Source organism: Helianthus annuus, chromosome 11, assembly GCF_002127325.2.
Source record: "Helianthus annuus cultivar XRQ/B chromosome 11, HanXRQr2.0-SUNRISE, whole genome shotgun sequence".
Taxonomy (NCBI): Eukaryota; Viridiplantae; Streptophyta; class Magnoliopsida; order Asterales; family Asteraceae; genus Helianthus; species Helianthus annuus.
The window spans coordinates 77,317,473-77,340,432 of NC_035443.2; the positions used below are offsets into that span (position 1 = coordinate 77,317,473).

General features: G+C 39.0%; 1 long non-coding RNA gene across 1 annotated transcript; it reads right to left on the reverse strand.

Moving 5' to 3' along the window:
* Positions 1-1,491: 1,491 nt before the first annotated feature.
* On the reverse strand, positions 1,492-3,862 carry LOC118483816. The gene is made up of 3 exons (XR_004871750.1): positions 3,654-3,862; positions 2,594-2,642; positions 1,492-1,705 (listed from the first exon to the last, which is right to left on the reverse strand). It is a non-coding gene; the product is annotated as an uncharacterized LOC118483816 (long non-coding RNA).
* Positions 3,863-22,960: the final 19,098 nt, after the last annotated feature.

The following is a 22,960-nucleotide window of genomic DNA, read 5'->3' on the forward strand; positions in this document are numbered from 1 at the left end:
TTGTTTTTACCTTTCTTGCTATCCTCTTTGTCAGACGCCTGCTTCTTACCTTTCTCCCCCTTCCTGTGCAACTTACCTTTCCGAATCTGCGACTCAGTCAATGTCGCTGCTAACTCGATCGCCTGACGGACTGTGGTAGGGTTACTACCAGTAACGATGTCTTGCACTGAGTCAGGTAGACCATCGATGTACCTTTCGATAGCCTTATCGAGTGGGGTAACCATTGTTGGGCACAACAAACTCAGCTCCTCATACCTATCAGTATATGCCCGATGCTCGCCACTATCCTGTTTCAAGTCATCAAACTCCCTTTCCAAGGCTCGCAGTTCATGACGAGGACAAAATTCCCTCATCATAAGAGTCCTAAGTTCAGCCCATGTTTGTGCTAGAGCAACTTCTGCACCACGGTCTCTCATAACCCCGTTCCACCATGTAAGCGCCCTCTTCTGAAACACACTGGAAGCAAACTCGACTTTGCGATTATCAGGACACTGAACGTGACGAAAAGTATTCTCAATGCTCTCGAACCATTGAAGAAGCCCAGTTGCTCCCTCAGAACCACTAAACTTGAGCGGTTTAGCCGAGTTAAAACTCTTGAAATTGCATGGAGCGTTGTTGTTGTTAGCTTGGTTCAACTGAGCAATAAGATTTGGGAACGCAGCAGCCATCTGCTGCGCGATGATTTCCGCCAGTTCGGCATTTGGTAGCGGATTTTCGCGTCGAGGAGGCATTCTAAAAAGAGGAAACATGAGAGGAGACGGATGAGAAGGTTAGATGAAAAGAATGAGATGAAACAGAAATCAACAAAAGCAAAGATGGTGGTCATTCGTCCGTATCACAAAGCAGACAAACGACACACAGTGGCTAATCAAAGTAAATGGGTCAAAAAAATAATGCTTCGCGAAGACATGCTCGCCTATAAGTGAACACTCACCCCAAGAGTTCCCAGGTAAGAGTGACTGGTCCGATTATGTGGATTTGTACGAACACTCTAGCCTTAGACAGAAAACTCAGGGTACAGGCATTCACTCTTCCAGTTTGCACGTGTTCACACTATTTAGAACCCAAAACTTTGACGAGATTTTGAAGACTTGGAGGGTTTAAGAGATTAATGATCCATTTTGGCTTCGTGCCTTCCATTATGTATTGTTTTTGGTAATCACCTAAGGATAGGTGAAGTGCATGTTTTAAAATCTAAACACAAGACAACTTGTGTTGGGGTCCTAGAAAGGTTATAGTCTAGGTCAAAGCATTACTAATAACCTAATTCCCTATAACCATTGGCTCTGATACCAACTCTTCTGTCACACCCCGACCACGTAAAACAACAAATCGTGGCGGAAACGTCGGGGAGTGTTGTAACAGAATTATTGTTTCACAACCATGGTAATTAAAAGTTATGTTTTATCAAGCAAAACTTCATTGATTCTGTCTTCCTTATTATTTTTATTTAGATTTTATGAATTCTTTATTCAATTATGTCGACGGATGCTCCTATTACACTCGTAGTCTCTGAAGATCAGCCTGTTATCCCTAGAGTAACTTTTATCCGTTGAGCGACGGCCCTTCATCAAGCAAAGGTTACATAGTCTTAAATTAGCTGAAACAAAGTGTTCATCACATAATTAAACTGGTTCCATCTTTATTTTAGTCTCTAAGGCATAGGCCCGCCCTAGTGTGTCACGAACATCCTAAGCAACAGCTCCTGAAAACACATGTGAAAATAGGTACGTCAGCATAAAAATGCCTGTGAGATACATAGGTTTTATGAGAATAGGATTCATGACTTAAGTTTTAAGAAAATGTTTAATAAAATTTTGTCATGAACCTTGTAAATTGTTTTGTTTCGTAAATTATTTGAAAAGCGATAAGATCAGAAGGTGTGTATAAATGAAAGAATAATATATGGTTAAATGAATAACCAAGTAGTATGAGTTTGTATAAAACAGACTACTTTGTAAACCAAAGTCTTGAAAAAAATATGTTGTTGTGTAAAATGTACAAGTCCAAAAGTAGTCAACAAATGTTATGTATGGTAAGCAAAGTGTAGTCACATAAACAAAATGTAAAGATGTACAAAACAAGGTACTTTGAATATATCAAAAGTTATGTTTTGCAAAGTAAAAGCATGTTTTATTGATAATAACATTTATGTGGTAAGTTAAACGCATACATTCAAGCCTTGAGACAGACGGATAACCCTAAGTCAAGGTTATCAAAAGAAATGTTTTCGGATTCGGTCATTCCTTACACCCAAACAAACCTAGGATGTCAGGAACGGGATTTGTCAAGTCCTATGGTACCATTACTTACTACCGAGCGGCGTAGCTAATGTTAATGAACGTATATAAGTCCCGTTTGCACAAACCAAATGTTATACCAAATGTAAGCATGTTATATGAAAACAATGTACTAAGTATGCTAAGTAAACATACATAGCAAAACAATATAATGTAAATCATGTACTATAAGTGTACTAATGAACATAGCAAGTATATGACATGAAAATAGGAAAGCATGAAAGTAACAAGTAGGCACATGTGTTTCACCCCAAAACATTGGAAAACAGTTAGAGAGGGGTCTATGTACTCACAGTAGTGCGTCTTGAATCGAATCTCAAACCCTGTCCGCTACACGACAACCTACAACGTACTAATGTCTATTAGACGAGCGGGTCGTGCCTTGGCTTAGAGTTTAGTATTTTGGGTCACGTTTCTTATATTGTTCCGTGTGGTAATTATTTGTTAAAATAGTTAATGTTTTAACTTAATCATATGACATGTTGGGATATTTGTTCATTCAATGTTCTAGTAAACTTTTGTCTAGAATATATTTACTAAGTGTTGGATTTTCGGAAAATTTCGGCAGAGTATCCTCTGTAAATAGAGGTGTCCATGCTTTAATAGCATATCATTTTCTTTTATATAAAACCAATATTTCATTTTCAATCACCAAACCGACATATCGACAAACAAAACGTTGCATACTTCATTTCAGCTTTATAACTCGAAACCGGACTGTTTTCGAGGATTTTTATAAAATAGTTAGCCTTTTCTAAAAATCACCAAATTTTTACAGAATATGACATATGTTCCAAAATTTATTGTGTAAAAATATCAAAGTCCAATTCGTTACCCATATTTTATAAAAAATCATTTTCTCGACTGCAATCAGATTTGTTACCTTCTGATCGCAGTTTACGGAAATATTCACTAAAAATCAACCGTAAGTCCGTTTGACGAAATTCCAGTTGGAGGGTCGTCCTGACAACGGTGTCCATCTACTGTAAAAATTTCATGAGTTGATTTTATTCAGGTCTTAAGTTGTGACTCCGAAAATGTCACACTTTTTCTGCCATAAAAATGCAGCTTGGGCTGCTGTCCAAAAATAACCCTTTAAAAATAGTAAACGATCTCGAAAAATTATGATTCCAGTGCCATTTGTTTGCTTATTCCAAAATACTCATTTTAGGCTTTAGAAAATCCACTTTTCGACTTAAAATGATCCAGTTACAGCCTGTTGAAGTTGGCTGGAAATGTAAATCAGCACGTTTCTTGTTCATATTTCTTGTTTAAACTTTTTAGTGTTCTTGCAAATTTCATCATACTACATATCTTGACTAAGAACAAAATGAAGCAAGGTGTAAGACTTACTACTAGCACAAAGCTAGGGTAGAAATTCTAGTGAAGATGATGGGAAGCTTGAATCACTAGAGAACACCTTGAGATCACCCTTGAATCTTCACACCACTTGAAGGTTGTTAGAAATAGTGATGAACATGAAGAACAAGAGTTTGAAGGTTTGAAGATGGAGAGAGAGAGATGGGGGACGGTTGGGAGGGAGGAGAGAGAGAGGTGATGATGGTTCTTGGAAATTGGAGGATTATATGGAAGATATGGGGAACATGGAATGATTACATGCACCACACTTGGCCAATGAGAGTAAAAAGGAATATTTTCCTAATCTTGCAAAATTTGGTGGGGGCCACATAGCTAAAACCGAAAATTAGGTGGGGGAGGGGGTCCATGCGTAAATTTTTATATAAATATGCCATATGTAGGCTAAAACGGGTGTTTAACTAGATACCGGGTATTTTATCTAGCGTTTAAATCCCGATTTATGGCGTTCTAAATTATTTTTATTACTCTACAAAAATAAACCTACCAAAATATTGTTGGAATAAAATTTCAGTTGCCAAGACTGGCTGCGTTGTCTGCGTTTTGCAGTAGAAGCACTGTGTCGCGCAGAAACACGCGGTACGCGCTTAAACTTGAAAAATTAGCGTTTTTAGGCGTTTTAATTTATTTTTCAACACGGACCTGATAAAAATAAAGTTTTTAATCATAACAGAATATTTTTGGGATTTAAATATTATCCGGGTGGTCACCAGCGTTAGTTTCGCAGTTTTGTCGTAAATAGTCCTTTAGTTCAAATGAACATGTTTTTGCCATACAGAATCCTTTGGAACTTATTTCTAAGTTATGTATAGGATATTTAAGGTGTGTTAAGCTTACGTCATAGTTCCAGAGTGTACGTTGCGTTAAACTGATTGCGTTTATGCACCAGCTTTGCATATAACTCTCTAGAAAGCGATTTAAAGCTTGAAATCGGAGTCGAATCAAATTGTAAAATCATCAAACATAAATACACACATAATAACACCAAAGCACATTGTTTTATTGATAATTCACATTGTTTTACATTATACGACGCTTACAGAACACAGTTGTCACATAAGCTGTTGTTACATCATATGTACTGATTCCGCCTTTATATGTGATGATGAGCTACCTTGACTGACGCTTTAGGGTCAAACAACGGTCCAACAAGTGGTATCAGAGCTCAGGACGAGGAGTTCATACTACTACAGCTTACATCTGCAGAAATCTCTCTTTTCTACTCACTTTCTCTCATATTTTTTCGATTTTCAGTGGTTCCTACGGTTGAAATTGTCTGAAATTTGAGTATAACGTATAAAACACACTAATAACAAACCCTAGAAAGTTTTAGAGTGAAATTCGGACTAAAAATGGTTAAAACCGGTTAAAAACTGTGATTCGCTGTTACGTACAAGTGGTTCGCTTTTACGGGCATTGCAAGTGTTTGGTTCGCTGTTAGTGCATTGCTTGGTCCGCTTATAAGACATATATCTGGTCCGCTTTTACGGACAATATCAAGTCTGATCCGCTTTTGCGACACAATCTAGTCCGCTTTTACGACATCTTTTGGTCCGCTTTTGTGACACTTTAGGGTTCACTTATCTGTCATTTGTACAGATAGGTTCGCTTTTGTGGTTCTGTTTTCAAAAGTTTCGAAAAATTTTCTAAGTATTGGATACATTTGCAGGTACAATCAAAAATGGATTATATCTTCTTGAATCCCTTCAGCGACATGTATGCTTTCACGGGAAGTTCTGGAAACAACGATACCTCTTCGAGCAATGCGAATGAGGACACACCTAAAGAAAAAAAGAAAGAAGCTTTGTAGTTGGAGAGTGCATTTGGTACATTCAACAAACCTCCGAAGCTAATGGCTATAGAAGATTATAGTAGGTGGTCTACAAAGTTTGAAGACTGGCTGATGGCATTCGCATTTGCAAGTTGGAAAAGTATGAAAAACGGATATGCAAATGGAAATAAGAATGGTGAAGCATTGAGATCAGAAGAAGAAATTGAAGGATTTGTAGCCGAGCAAAAGTGTGTGGCTTTATTGTTTCAGTCGGTGCGGGAAGACATCATTTCGTTGACATGTTTAGTTGTCTTAAAAATGAATCGGTTTATAAAATGATCGAAAAGTTCGGTCATCTGAAGCTGGAACTTGCACGACATAAGATCACGTATTCTGATGAAGAACTTGTTGACAAACTGTTCGATTCATTACCAGATGAAGTGGATTGGAGATATTACGCACTGATGTTGAAGAACACTATTGCTCCTGAAAATTTGACTCCAGATTTGGTGATTGAGAGACTTGAAAGTCATGAGCTAGAACTGAAGAAAACATACAAAGTCAATCACTCATCTTATCAGCAAAACCTGGATTTGTACTATCCGAAAAGCTTGATGCCGAAAGCTACTTCTCCGAAAACTGCATTTTCTGCTGAGAATGTTTCTTCAGCAAACAAAGAAAGTCAAAGCAGTTCAAACAGTGGAAGTCACAGTGGTTATCACAGTGGATCTACGTCTTCTGCAAATCGTTCTGATGCGAAGTTTTCATGCAATATCGCGATAGATTTAAAGAACGCACAGAATTTTGATGAGGAGTCGGCTAAGCAACAGATGGTCTTTTTGGCATCTGTGCTAGAGTCTTATGAAGGGTTGGTAGCTGGTAAGATCTGGAACACAAATCTGACGAAAGAAGATTACGATCAGATAGACCCCGAAGAAATGGAGCTTATTGACATTCGTTGGGCGATGGCTAGTGCAGTTCGACGTGCACAACGCTTCATGGAGATTACTGGGAGAAAGACGATCGGTGGTCCATCTACAAAGTTGGGGTTCGACAAATCGAAGGTGACGTGTTTTAAGTGTAAGCAGAAGGGTCACTTCAAGCGTGAATGTAGAAACATGTACGCAGATGAGTCAGAGAATCCATTTCGAGATGATTACTACAAAAAGGCAATTTATCATCAAAATAAATCCGAGCCACCGAGATTGAAACAGACTGAAGATAACAGAGACAAATCAAGGGCTCTCGCTGTGATTTATGATGATGAGGGGTACGATTGGAGTAAGGAAGTGTTACCGGAAGAAGATGCGGTTGGTTACGCATTCATGGCAAAGGATGATGAACCGATTCCGTGGAAAGATGATCGTACTGATGAGCAGAAGTATTGTTATCGAAAAATGATTGCTGAAAACAGAATCTTGAGGATTTCTCGTGTTTATCTGGAAGCAAGACGAGCAAATAGATGGGATCCAGATAGGGAATGCTATCTTGATCGGCATGGAAACATTGCGATTGATGACAGCACACTTGATATGGAAGCCATCATCAAGGAGATAAAAGAGGATGATGAATATTGGCAACACAAGTGGTGGGGAACGCCAACTGAGAAGATGATTGAAGAAGAAAAAGAGAAAGAGAGAAAGGAGAAAGAGGAGAAAGAGATGAAAGAAAAAGAAGAGGTTGAGAAAGCAAAGCAGATTGATACTGGCTTGATCGATACTACACAGGAGTTGACGTCTGAGAACCTGGGAAAGATGGCTGACAAAGTGCTAGTTGCGAAAGCACTTGAGGTAGACTCTAATTCTGTTACTGAGTCAAAGGGGCAGGTCAGTCAAATTGCGTCAACAAATGCGTCAGGTAAAAAGGTCGATGGAAATGTTGACTGCAAAAATTGCACCAAACAATGCAATTTTTGTAGCACTGTCACGTATCTTAACAATGAAAAAATCAAGAATCTGACAACGAAAGTTAAAAATGTTGAGGATCAAATTCTAGGTCGTGACAAAACTGTAAAAGCTTCAACCGAACGGATAAAAGAATTAACAACTCAAATTGAAAATGATAAAAATGATCGTGAGAAATAAAATGTGAAAATGAAAATTTAATTCTTGAGAATCGTTAAATTTCTGAAAAGTTTGAAAAATTGAAAAGCATTGTCAAAGAGAGTGATGATCGAAATGGCAAAACATATAAAGAAAATGAACATCTGAGAGCTGTGGTGAGAATAAAAGAAGAATCAATTAACAATCAACTGGATGAAATTGCTAAATTGAAACTTAAAGTTCAAGAAGCTGAAATTGAAAATGAAAGAATTCAGTTGAAGTTAAACAGTTATAGCTCAGCAAGCTTTGTTTTCCAGCATATTGTTCCCAAACTTATAGGGAAAAAGCAGTCTAGTTTGGTGGAAATTGTTCCCAATCTTAGACAACTACACGAAAAAGCAGTCTAGTTTGGTGGAAATTGAGGAAGAAAGTGATGTTAAACTTCCTGAAAACATTGATGTCACGTTCACGTCTTCCAATGATGAGGGTGTCCAAAGTGATGTGGTGAAAAGTGTGGTAGACAAAGTGCTTAAACCGGATTGTGACACTTCTGAGGAGGATGAGTGTTTCTTGGATAAATACATTCCGAAACAAAAGTCCAAGAACAACTTAGATGAAGAATCAAACCTTGTCATGTACAAGATGATGGGTTCGGATAAGTTGTTTTCGGATTCAGAGTTTCCGATCGAGAATGTTAACATGAACAAATTGACAAATGTTTTCAAACTTGTTGAAGTAGAATTGTCAACTGTGAACAATTTGAGTCGAAAGAAAGACAGGGTTTACAACAAGAAAACTGGTTATCCACCGCGTTTTTACAATAACAACAGAAACAACTGGTCGGGTGGTTATCATGGGGTAAACCGTATCAGAAAAGAAATGTTTCAAACAAGAGGTTTGCTAAGAAGAAAATGTTTGTAAACAGTTCAAGTTCACTTGCTGATGAAGAAAAAGAATTTTTTTCAAAATCGAACAAAGAATTTTTTGAGAAGAGAGCTTCACAGGCTCAGTCTGAAGGAATGAGTCGGGTAGCTGATACTCGTACTTGTTTTAGATGTGAACAGGTTGGTCATATTGCACGAAAGTGTACATATGTGAAGCCTAAGACTGAAGCTGTGAAGGATCAACAAAAGAAAGTTGATGTGAAGGGTAAAGCACCAATGCATGTTGAGAAGAAAGTTGTTGAAAAGAAAAACGTTAAAATCGACAATGTAAAAGTAAAAACTGAACCCGTAGAGAAATCGGTAACTAAAAATGACAAATTTTACAAAAGGGTTGCAGTAACTCAACAGGTGTGGAAACCTAAAATTGAATCAAAAGTTGAGAAGAATGTTTCAAATTCTGATGAGAAAAAGGCTGAAGAGCCAATTATTGTTGATTATGATGCAAATTTTCCGCCTCTTAAAGCTGAAAATTTCAAAATTCAAATTGCGAGAGTCAAGGTTGAACCTAAGGCTGATGAGGCCTGGGTGGACTCAATGTTTGACTAAACAGTTTGAATTGCCGGAGCTTCCTGGATGGCGAAGCATGAATCGGCATCTTTCTTGAAGTTGTTTAAATGATGATTTGTTATGTGCAGGATCTTCCAAAACTTGTATCCAGGTGGATCATGGATAGTGGAGCGTCAAGGCATATGACAGGGAAGACCGCATTACTGTATGATGTGAATAACATTAATGGTGGTTATGTGGGTTTTGCGGGTAATCAGGGAGGAAGGATCATAGGTGAAGGAACATTGTCAAATGGCATTATAACGTTTGAGAGAGTTAACTACATCGCTGAGCTGGAGAACAACCTGCTGAGTATCTCTCAGATCTGTGACAGGATGTATACTACTCATTTCACCGACAAAGAATGTTTGATCTTGAAACCGGGATTTGTGATACCTGAAGAGTGGATCATCATGAGGGCACCAAGAGTCAACGATCTGTACGTGTTGGACATGAGCGTCGCTACTACAACCACGGGTCAGGCTCATTGTTTTGTGTCCAGAGCAACGGAAAAAGAGTCAAGGTTATGGCACCGAAAGATGGGGCATATTCACCTAAGGAAAATGAATCACTTGGTGCATAACGACTTGGTCACAGGAGTGCATGTTAAAGGTTTTCATCTGGTAGGGGAGTGCATAAGTTGTGTCAAAGGCAAACAGAAGAAAAAGTCACATCCCTCAAAACAAGTCAATTCAGTTTCAAGACCATTGGAACGACTTCACATGGATTTGTTTGGTCCAGTGAATTTCAAGAGTATAACAGGATTCCTACTGCTTGGTCGTGACTGATGATTATTCCATATTTTCTTGGGTTATGTTTTTGAAATCCAAAGACGAGACGTTTGACAGCCTGGTAGCGTTGTTTAAAAGAATTGAGAATCTGTACCAGAGGCCGATCTGTAGAATTCGCAGTGATAATGGTACTGAGTTCAAAAACAGTAAGATGGAAGAATTTTGTGACGAAAGAGGTATACTGCATGAGTTTAGTGCTCCGTACACTCCGCAGCAGAATGGAGTTGCAGAACGCAATAACCGGACGCTAATCGAGACAGCCAGAACGATGCTTGCAGACTCTAAGTTACCAATTAATTTCTGGGCTGAAGCTGTTTCTGCTGCATGCTATCCTCTCAACAGAGTTCTTACTGTAAAGAAGTTCAACAAGACGTGTTTTGAGCTACTCAATAAACGCAAGCCGAATTTGAAGTATCTAGAACCATTTGGGTCACCCTGTACGGTGATAGAGCCTAAACGAAAGTTTGGTCCGAAGAGCGTTGAGGGCATCTTTGTGGGTTATTCAAGTCCTTTGCGACGTGTCTTCATTCCAAGCGAGAAGCAGATTATTGAGGCAGCGAATGTTGAATGTCAAGGTTACACTATGCCGCCACAGAATCCTGGTGATTCATGGCGTTATCATTATGACAAACTTTGGGATTCGTTTGACATGAGAGAAGAATCTGAGGAAGAAGAAGATTTCTTTGATGAGCTGGATATTTTGCGAGAGTATGAGTCGCAGCTCAGGTTCCCGGCAGAGTATTCTAGAAGACCTCGAGAAACTTCAAATGATGATGAAGCAGGTCCTAGTAATGCTGGTGAACATGTTGATGAAGTTGCTCCTGGTAATCAGTCGGAGTTGAATGATGATCAAGAAGCTGATAACATTCCAGTTTTTTACCATGGTGATTCAGATCTTGAGGGGGAGCAGATCCAGTTGTCAAGTCAAACAAACCAAGTTGGTGAACAAGATGCAGAACAGAATGTTACTAATCTGGAGAGAAATGTAAAGGTTCCAAGCGAAGTGATGCCGCGAACTCTTTCTTATCATCCAGAGGAGTTGATAATAGGAGAATTGCAATCAGGCGTTCGTACGAGACGTCAAATTGACCAGGGCTTAACATGTTTTTATTCTACAGTAGCACCTTTACAAACTGAATTTTCATTAAGTTGTTTTATCTCGCAGGTCGAACCGAGAACTTACAAAGAGGCGCTTACTGAAGACTCTTGGGTCATAGCGATGCAAGAAGAATTAAGTCAGTTTGAAAAGTTGGGGGTGTGGAAGTTAGTTGATTTGCCGGATGGTCAAAGGAAAATCAATACAAAATGGGTTTTCAAATGTAAGAGGGACGATAGAGGAGTGGTTGTAAGGAACAAAGCTCGACTCGTTGTTCAGGGTTTTAGTCAACAGGAGGGGATTGATTTTACCGAAGTCTATGCTCCTGTCGCACGACTAGAGGCTATCAGAATTTTCCTAGCATTTGCGTCTTGGAAAAAATTCAAAGTATATCAGTTAGATGTTAAATCAGCGTTTCTTTATGGGAAGGTCAAAGAGGAGGTTTATGTTGGTCAGCTTTCGGGTTTTACTGACCCAATCCACAAGAACAAGGTTTCAACTTCTGAGGTGAAAAACGCTGACAAATCAATTACGGTTGATTATAATGCAAATTTTCCACCTCTCAAGGCTGAAAATTTCAAAATTCAAATTGCGAGAGTCAAGGTTACACCTAAGGCTGATGAAGCCTGGGTGGACACCATGTTTGATTAAGCAGTTTGAATTGCCGGAGCTTCCTGGTTTGCGAAGCATGAATCGGCATCTTTCTTGAAGTTGTTTAAATGATGATTTGTTATGTGCAGGATCTTCCAAAACTTGTATCCAGGTGGATAATGGATAGTGGAGCGTCAAGGCATATGACAGGGAAGACCGCGTTGCTGTATGATGTGAATAACATTAATGGTGGTTACGTGGGTTTTGTGGGTAATCAAGGAGGAAGGATCATAGGTGAAGGAACGTTATCGAATGGCATTGTAATGTTTGAGAGAGTTAACTACATCGCTGAGCTGGAGAACAACCTGCTGAGTATCTCCCAGATCTGTGACAGAATGTATACTACTCATTTCACCGACAAAGAATGTTTGATCTTGAAACCGGGATTTGTGATACCTGAAGAGTGGATCATCATGAGGGCACCAAGAGTCAACGATCTGTACGTGTTGGACATGAGAGTTGCTACTACAACCACGGGTCAGGCTCATTGTTTTGTGTCCAGAGCAACGGAGAAAGAATCACGGTTATGGCACCGAAAGATGGGGCATATTCACCTAAGGAAGATGAATCACTTGGTGCATAACGATTTGGTGACAGGAGTGCATGTCAAAGGTTTTCATCTGGAAGGGGAGTGCATAAGTTGTGTCAAAGGCAAACAGAAGAAAAAGTCACACCCTACAAAGCAAGTTAATTCAGTTTCCAGTCCTTTGGAAAGACTTCACATGGATTTGTTTGGTCCAGTGAATGTCAAGAGTATAACAGGAGATTCCTATTATTTGGTTGTGACTGATGATTATTCCAGATTTTCGTGGGTTTCATTCTTGAAATCGAAAGACGAAACGTTTGACAGCTTGATGGCGTTGTTTAAAAGAATTGAGAATCTGTACCAGAGGTCTATCTGCAGAATTCGAAGTGATAATGGTACTGAGTTCAAAAACAGTAAGATGGAAGAATTTTGTGACGAACGAGGTATACTGCATGAGTTTAGTGCTCCGTACACTCCGCAGCAGAATGGAGTTGTAGAACGCAAAAACCGGACGCTAATCGAGACAGCCAGAACAATGCTTGCAGATTCTAAGTTACCAATTAATTTCTGGGCTGAAGCTGTTTCTGCTGCATGCTATACTCTCAACAGAGTTCTTACTGTAAAGAAATTCAACAAGACGTGTTTTGAGCTACTCAATAAACGCAAGCCGAATTTGAAGTATCTAGAACCGTTTGGGTCACCCTGTACGGTAATAGAGCCTAATGGAAAGTTTGGTTCGAAGAGCATTGAGGGAATCTTTGTTGGTTATTCAAGTCCTATGCGACGTGTCTTCGTTCCAAGCGAGAAGCGGATTATTGATGCAGCGAATGTTGAATGTCAGGGGTACACTATGCCGCCACAGAATCCTGGTGATTCATGGCGACATCATTATGACAAACTTTGGGATTCGTTTGACATGAGAGAAGAATCTGAGGAAGAAGAAGATTTCTTTGATGAGCTGGATATTTTGCGAGAGTATGAGTCGCAGCTCAGGTTCCCAGCGGAGTATTCTAGAAGACCTCGGGAAACTTCAAATGACGATGAAGCAAGTCCTAGTAATGCTGGTGAACATGATGATGAAGTTGCTCCTGGTAATCAGTCGGAGGTGAATGATGATCAAGAAGCTGATAACATGCCAGTATTTGACCATGGTGATTCGGATCCAGTTGTCAAGTCAAACAAACCAAGTTGGTGAACAAGATGCAGAGCAGAATGTTACTAATCTGGAGGGAAATGTAGATGTTTCAAGCGAAGTGATGCCGCGAACTCTTTCTTATCATCCAGAGGAGTTAATCATAGGAGAATTGCAATCGGGCGTTCGCACGAGACGTCAAATTGACCAGGGCTTAACATGTTTTTATTCTACAGTAGCACCTTTACAAACTGAATTCTCATTAAGTTGTTTTATCTCGCAGGTAGAACTGAGAACTTACAAAGAGGCGCTTACTGAAGACTCTTGGGTCATAGCGATGCAAGAAGAGTTAAGTCAGTTTGAAAAGTTGGGTGTATGGAAGTTAGTGGATTTGCCGGAGGGTCAAAGGAAAATCAATACAAAATGGGTTTTCAAATGTAAGAGGGACGACAGAGGAGTGGTTGTAAGGAACAAAGCTCGACTTGTTGTTCAGGGCTTTAGTCAACAGGAGGGGATTGATTTTACCGAAGTCTATGCTCCTGTAGCTCGACTAGAAGCTATCAAAATTTTCCCAGCATTTGCGTCTTGGAAGAATTTCAAAGTATATATCAGTTGGATGTAAAGTCAGCGTTTCTTTATGGGAAGGTCAAAGAGGAGGTTTATGTTGGTCAGCCGCCGGGCTTTACTGACCCAATCCACAAGAAAAAAGTTTATCTGCTGGACAAAGCGTTGTATGGTCTACATCAGGCGCCGAGAGCCTGGTACGAGACTTTGTCTCAACACCTACTCGCTAACCAGTTCATACGTGGAAAAGTGGATGCCACTCTCTTCACTAAAGTCATTGATGGTCATCTTCTGATAGTACAAATTTATGTGGACGATATAATTTTTCGGTCAACGAATGAGAAATTGTGCAAAGATTTCGAACAGGTGATGAAGCAGAAGTTCGAAATGTCATCAATGGGGGAGATGAAATTCTTTCTGGGTCTACAAGTTGAACAACTTCCTGAGGGAATTTTCATTCATCAAACGAAGTACGTGCATGATATTCTAGAGAAATTTGGAATGTCAAGTTCTTCTCCAGCTGCTACCCCACTTGCGACTAATCATGGGATTCACCCAGATCTCTCCGGAGAGAGGGCTGATGAAACGTTTTACCGTTCCATGATAGGTTCTTTGATGTATCTGACTGCTTCACGTCCTGACATCATGTACCCAACGTGCCTCGCAGCAAGATTTCAGTCTAACCCGAGAGCATCGCACATGATTATTGTCAAGAGGATACTACGTTACCTGAAAGGTACTCCGTCATTGGGGTTATGGTATCCTAGAAAAGGAGATTTTATGCTTGAAGGGTATTCCGATTCGGATTTCGGATGCTGCAAAGTCAACGCGAAATCAACAACTGCAGGATGCCAGTTCTTTGGACCGAGATTGGTTACCTGGCAGTGTAAGAAACAAACATCTGTGGCGCTTTCTACATGTGAAGCGGAGTACGTTTCTGCTAGCAGTTGCTGCTCTCAGATCCTGTGGATACAGCAACAGATGCGCGACTACGGTTTGCAGTTTCTTAACACACCTCTGTTTGTTGATAATGAGGCCGCAATTAATATAACTAAAAATCCAGTACATCACGCTAAAACTAAACATATCGAAATTCGTCATCACTTTATTCGCGATTGCTTCGAGAAAAAGTTGATACGAATTGAGAAAATCCACACTGACGAACAAAAAGCTGATTTGCGTACCAAAGCTTTTGATAAAAATTGGTTTCAATATTTGTTAAAACTTAATGGTATGAAATTGCTTTCGGTGTCGGATGGGGTTGTGAGCGTTGATGAGAGTACTGTTGCGGATGAAGACGAGAAACAATCTGCTATGGTTTGTCGGTTTTTTACGTGTTTTGGTATTTAGGGGGAGATAGATAGTTGTACATAGTTTGTTTTCTGAAAAATACAAAAACAGTAAAAAAATGCAAAAATCCAAAAACATGATAAAATTGAAAAAGAGCTTGTGTATATAGGGAAAATGATTGTACATCGGCTAGACAATTATAGTATGCTAAAGATTTGAAAAGACAAAATGAGTTAAACAATCTCACTAATGATGTGTCGATAGGTTTTCGTACATTTAGTAGATTTATTCGGGATATAAACCTAAAATTTTAAACTGGTGAAATTCGTGGGGAACACTACTTGGATATATAGGTAACCCCTGAAATCTCGTTTGAAAGGTCTCGTATTCTGATATACTAGGCGTTTATACTCTATGATGTCTCGGGTATTATTCCGGGACTTCTGCTGAACGGTAGTTCTGACCTAGTCCTTGGCTAATACTTTATCCATAATGCTTGAAATATAGCATAAAGCCCTCAGCTGATTAGACAATAAAATTGATAATCATCTGTTGTAGCTGAAAAGATCCTCTAAAGGGGAAATACTGCAAAATCAAAACTGATATCTCTCTGTTGAACGGAAGTTCTGACCTGAGATCCCTTAGTTCTCGCATTTAACCCCTAATTTATGTACAGACATCATTGTAGTATTCTTGCCTGTAAGACTGAATATTGAGATTCTGGATACGGGAGTATATTCAAGAGGTGGGACACATGAATTGATCTAAGTTCTTAAAACACTTAAACGGTATCCTGAATAGATTGAAGTTTGTGTGAGAAATTAAGATGGATCAGTATATCGACAATCGAGGTGAATTGTTTAAGTCTGAGTATGTAATATAGCTTAACGGTACTTGTAATCTGTCTGAAAAGCTGATATGATTCCCTAACACGCTCGCCAAAAATAAAATTGTAAATAGTTTACTTTCTGAAATTTAAATTTTCTGTATTTCAATTCTTAGTTTAGATCACCTTAAAATCCAAAAAGATTTTATTTCTGCTTTATTTTAGACAAACCAGAGTGGAAAGTTGATTGTCGGATTCTAGAAAGATGAAGCAGATGCAGGAGATTCTGAGCTGAAGAATGAGGAGAGCTTTTATTGTTGGAAGATGGATTGTTTTTCAAAGACAAAATCAAGTTCATTAAGTTGATACTTGTTATTTTCAGAAAAAGTTGAAAATGATTTTACTAAATCAGTTTGATTCGTCAAAAGATCAACCAGGGTCATTAAATTGAACTTGGTAGATTAATCAGGTGTTCATGGTCATTAACTTGAACTTGAAAACTTGAGTGGATTTCTTAGAGCTGATTGAATTTGTTTTTATTGTTTAGAAAAGATAGACTGTAATGTTATTGGTTGAGTAGCAGGTTTGGAAACTTCATTATTTTCACGGAGGCAAATTGTCAAAGCTTGAATCAGATACCTTAGATCCCAGCATACTGAGAGGAGGAGTCTGTGAAAGAGGGAGTCTGGATCAACAGCTAATGGGAAGCTTGAAGTTAGAGCTAGGAGAAAATCCTGGAACTTGTGAAGAATGCTTACGAAGAGAAGACAAAGTTGGAGAGATGGTGAAAATATCAAGACTGAAGACTACGGATCTGAAGACTGATAAAGACTACGTCAACATCCAAGGGGGAGTCTGTTGATGCATAGGATATCTGTTGACTACGTCTACAAGAAGTATGAGGTCAAGATTGGTCAACAGGTGGTCTAAACAGTCAAAATTATGTAATTTAGACATAGGTCCGCTTTTATGTCAATGTAATCAAGTAGGTCCGCTTTTAGATCATGTAGGGGTCCGCTTTTGTGTCCAAGTGTAACAGGTCCGCTAATATGACATGTCATATTAGCGAACCAGAATGTCATATCAGCGAACCACTTAGTCTATAAATAGGAGTTGTATCAGCGGATCTAATATGCGTATGTGTGTGCTTAGGAGCCGAAACTCTGTCAAAATTCATTCAGAAAGCTAGTAAAAGCAGTAGAATTGAAAGGATAAGCTGTTGTTACATCATATGTACTGATTCCGCCTTTATATGTGATGATGAGCTACCTTGACTGACGTTTTAGGGTCAAACAACGGTCCAACAAAATGCCATCAACCAATCTTCAAATTTTCTTGACCAACGGCTGTACTCCTCAATTGCCATAAGCTTCGGAGGTTTGTTGAATGTTCCAAATGCACTCTCGGACTCCCAAGCTTCTTTCTTTTTCTCTTTCGGTTGATTCTCGTTCGTATTGCTCGAAGACGTATCATTATTCCCAGAACCTCCCGTGAACGCATACATGTCACTGAACGGATTCAAGAAAATATCGTCCATCGTGAATATACCTGTAAAATCAAACAACACTTAGAAAAATTTTGATTTTGGAAAATATCAGATTCAAACGGAACCTGTTCAAACGGAATGGTTCAAACGATGTGGTTTCAAACGGACTGGTTACTTTCAAATGGAATGGACTGTTCCGTTTGAAATAACAATAGTTTCAAACGACAGATAGTCAAACGACCACCTTCAAACGGAATGGACTGAAACGGTCACGCTTCAAACGATATGGTTCTAATTCAAACGACAAGTTCAAACGGTCTCCATTTTCAAACGATCTGTGTGTTTTCAAACGGTTCGTTCAAACGATAGGATCACTTTCAAGCGGACTGTGTCATTTTCAAACGATATGACGTCACTTTTTCTCGAACAATCTCAAACGGACACAATGATTTTGATTAGTTTTAGGTCGAATTTTAGATCCAAATTATCAAGGATTGGTTAAAAGTGAATTTCGTTTGATATGTGAACGTTTCAAGCCATTTAGACCATGACAACTAGTCCAAATCAGAAAAGAAAGGTAGAAATGAGATAATCCGGCGATTTCAAGCTGTATTTGGTATGAACTCCTCGTCCTGAGCTCTGATACCACTTGTTGGACCGTTCCGATGACCTTAAACGTCAGTAGAAGTAGTTCATCTCAGTTTACAAAGGCGGAAACAGAGTAGACCAAGTCAAAACAGCTTGTTCCTTCCAATTTCTCTTTCTATTACTGATTGCGAGTCTTTACAATGATTCTGATACAAATTCGACAACACCTCGACTCACAAACACACACATACACTACTGCTGACCGTTTGAACTGAACGACTATATATAGACAACCACCCTTCTATTTGAATAGTGTTCAAACGACCAGACTTGTTCAAACGGTCAGGGTTCAAACGATCAGGGTTCAAACGGCCAAGTGTTGTTCAAACGGCCAGTAACAATTCTAACCTAAACAACCCTAAATAAATCATGTTTATGCACCCGTTTAACCTATCTTTGACACAAGACTCAATAAGACGTAGTCAGCAGACATTTCGTGCACCAACACTTTTTCAAACATGTTTCAGGTGATATGTTGTGAGCAAAGAAAGAGAAGTGCCGTGAAGCACTCCCAGCTTAGAAAAGTGGCTCAGTGTAAATAAATAAAAGAAACATGTTTTGAAAAATAAAGATTTCCCTGGGAAATCACATTATTGTAAATTACGGGAATTTATCCCTAAAAGTTATAAAACGGGCAGTTTAAATTATTGAAAGATCCTGTTTTACAAGACTTCCGTTGTCGCCTAAAATTTAAATACCGCAGGATTTCTGTCCCGCGGCTCCTGAAACGGGTAAAACCGGGTCGGGGGCCGTGACAGAAATAAGGTGGTATCAGAGCCACTGTTTTAAGCTTACTGATTAAGCTCACTGTTCTAAATTGATTTAAGGCTATTGAAAAAAAAATAATTAGGAAAATTTTATTTGTCATTCTGTGACTACATGTGCATTAACTTATTAATTGTTAAAATTATAGTATGGGTAAACAAAAGATTTCTGCTATCTACCGCAAATTAGATAATACACCTAAAGAACAGGGAACCTCTTCCTCCAAATCTCCCACCAAGTTAGAGGGAGGAATCTTTGTCCGTAAGGCAAATTATGAAAACCCACTTACCCCGGAGAAAAGGAATTTGATTATTAGGAAGGGTCAAGAGAAAAAGAAACCCCAAACCAAGAGAGTGAGGTTTAACCCGGAGATTCAGAAAATTAGCAATAATCCACCAGGGGAAAATAACCTAGATGAAAAATGGGCAAATTTGTATCTGCTCGCTACCGTAGCAGAAAATGCAAATCTTTAAACTCTAAATCTAGAAATAAGTACTTCCCAGTAAATAAATAAATAAATCGGAGTGTGTTCTGTTTGCTGTTATGTTGTACAAATTGGTGTGCAATAAAAATGTTTATTTGTTAAACTTTGTTCCAAAGTTTTAACTTAACATTTTGTGCATTTTTGCATATATATGCTACACAGCATGAGTGAACTATCCGAGGCGTTTCAGAACCTCAACCTCTATCCTGTGCCAATTGAAGTCTCCCACAACTTCACTGGTTACATTGCTGACATAGAGGAACCTCTGGAATTCCAAGCTCCACTGCTGGAAAAAGCAGAACCTAAAAAGAGGAGAAGATATGTAGGGTGGAGAAAAGTGCGTAGAAGGAAACCCGCAACTAGGAGACTCCCTAAAATAGAAAATCCTGTAAGTGTGAGCAAGGGAAAGGAAATAGAAACCGAAGAAAGTTCCAAAACAGCAGGAACAGAAACAGGGATAGACCTAAAGCAAAAGGGAATAGAGATCGGAGAAAGCTCTAAACAGCCGGAGGAGATCACATTCCAGGACGAAATAGACCGTCTACTGGCCAATTGTGATGTCATAGAGCCTGTCAACAATAATCTCTTCTCTTATCCTGCTACAGCCCAACTCCCAATAAACCTAGAACCAGTGATTCCAGACCCACTAGTCCACACACGACCATTAGGCCAAATGGAAGAATGGTGGACCAATGACTGGCAATTCCAAAATATAGTCAATAGTCCCTATAGTTTTCTCCCACAGTTTGATCCAGAACCTATCCCTAATCCGCCAATGAGCTATGAAAATTTAGTTGAACTGCATCAGTTTGGTGAAGAACTGATAGGCACTGGGAATAGGATCAGGGAAATTGGGGAGCAGATTTCCTGGAAATATGACGAAAGGGAACGTCACTACTGAACTGCCAGTTGATCCAAGAATAGTGGGAAGGGTTTGGAAAAGTTTGTTTGTATTATAACTAATACAGTAAAACTAACGCTGTAAAATGGGTAATAAAACAATGTAAGATAAACAGTGTTTATTGAAGCAGGTATAATATATAAAACAAAACAGAAGTCGAGGCATCGACAATTTTGGTTATATTTGTATGTTATAATAATCTATGTGTTTATCTGTGCTGATTTTGTTACCAATAATTAGATACTAATAATTCCTATCAATATAAATTAGCAGATGGAAAACGCTAGTAATGAACCAGTTAATGAAGGAAATCAATCTGAGCAAAATCAGGAAAACCAATACATGACTAGACAAGATATTGAAAATATCATTACTCAAGGGATAGCCAATGCTATTCCAGAAATTATGGCTGCTGCTAGGAAACCTGTTGAATCACACCAAATCATTCCTAGTAAACGCATTCCGGAAGATAACGGCAGTAATAGCATAAATGGAGGCGGCAATCATGACACTCATGATCCGCAACAGGCCCCACTCCCTAAGAAAAGGAAAGCTGCAACGCCTGGTTGCACTTACAAAGAATTTCTTGCCTGTAAACCAGCAGAATTTGCAGGTAATGAAGGGGCAACTGCAACACTGCGTTGGTTAGAGAAAACCGAAGCAGTAATTGCAATAAGTAAATGTGCTGAAGAAGATCAAGTGATGTATGCGTCAAACTTGTTCAATGAATGGGTGCTAGAATGGTGGAACACAGTGCTACAAGCAAAAGGAAGAAGAGTGGCCTATGCGATGAATTGGGACGAATTTAAGAGTCTTGTCGAAAGAAAATTCTATCCCGAATACGAAAAGGAACAAATGGCAAACAAGTTCCTGAGTCATCGTATGATAGGCGTCGACTGTCGAGGATATACTTCGACATTCTTCGAATATGCGAGAGTGGTACCTAACCTGGCTTCGCCAGAACCGGTACTCATTTCCCGATATATTTGAGGATTAATCGGAGAAATCCGTAACATCGTTAAAGCTGCAAGACCACGTACTATTGACGATGCTGTAGAATTAGCTAATACCTTAACCGATGAACTGGTGCGCACAAGAGAAGAAGATCGAAAGAAGGAATTGGCTCAGAAGATTACCCATGGATTTCGTACGGGTAATAATAACCGCTTTAAAAGAAGAGGAACAGGGCAATCCTCAACCCCGCCATTCTGCAGGAATTGCAAGAGAAAACATTTTGGAAGATGCAATATAACCTGCAATTTTTGCAAATCAGTAGGACATAGTGAAGATAACTGCAAAAAGAAAGCCATAGTCTGCTATAATTGTGGAGAAACCGGACATTACAAAACAGAATACCCTAAATTGATTAAAGCCGCAGATAATAAAGGCAAGCAAGCTGAAGGGGCAACTAAGAAGAATGCTCGTGCATTCCAACTGACCACTCAAGAAGCCGAACTCATTCCAGACGTGATAGCGGGTACGTTCTTAGTACATAACGTCTATGCAAAAGTATTATTTGACTCTGGTGCAAACCAAAGTTTCATCAATACTTCATTCTGCCAAGCTCTTAACTTACCCTTAACTACCCTTAGGCAGATTTTTACAGTCGAAACGGCAGATGGAAATTCTGTCAACATAGACAAAGTATTGCAAGAAGGAAAGATAAAACTATTAGGCCATAAGTTTTCTGCAAACCTATTACCTATGAATCTAGCCGAATTTGATGTAGTATTAAGAATGGATTGGTTAGTCGCCAACCATGCTCGAATCCTGTGTGATAAGAATTCCGTAGAAATCCGTACCCCCACAGGAGAAGTAATCTTAATTACAGGAGATAGACCTCGAAAGCCACTGAAGTTCATTTCAGTAATGAAATTGGCTAGTTATTCAAGGAAACAAGAAATGGTGTATATGATTTCTGTAATCATTAACACTAAAAGTAAGGAAATTCATGACATCCCTATAGTTTCAGAATACCCAGATGTCTTTCCAGAAGAATTACCTGGGTTACCACCGGATAGGGAAGTAGAATTTAGAATTCATCTAATTCCAGGTACTACACCAATAGCTAAGGCACCTTATCGATTAGCACTTACTGAAATGCTAGAATTGAAAAAGCAGTTAGATGAATTACTAAGCAAAGGATTTATACAACCTAGTTCATCCCCTTGGGGTGCACCAGTGTTGTTTGTGAAAAAGAAAGACGGGTCGATGAGAATGTGTATCGATTATAGGGAATTGAATAAGGTTACAATCAAGAATCGATACCCACTACCTAGGATTGATGATCTTTTTGATCAATTACAAGGAGCTAGGTATTTCTCCAAAATAGATTTAAGATCCGGATACCACCAGTTGAAAGTACAAGAGGAGGACATACCTAAAACTGCTTTCAGAACTAGGTATGGTCATTATGAGTTTACAGTCATGCCCTTCGGATTAACAAATGCTCCAGCTGCATTTATGGACATGACGAATAGAATCTGTAAACCATACTTGGATAAATTTGTAATCGTGTTCATTGACGATATACTCATTTATTCCAAAAGTCAGGAAGAACATTGTAAGCACCTGCATGCACTCTTAACCTTGTTAAGAAAAGAAAAGCTTTATGCCAAATTCTCGAAGTGTGAATTCTGGCTGCAGGAAGTACAATTTTTAGGTCATATGGTGAATCACGAAGGAATTCACCTAGATCCTGCTAAAGTAGAAGCAATCACCAATTGGAAGGTTCCACGAACGGCTATCGAAGTTAGAAGTTTTCTAGGATTAGCTGAATACTATAGACGATTTATTAAAGACTTCTCTAAGATAGCTGTA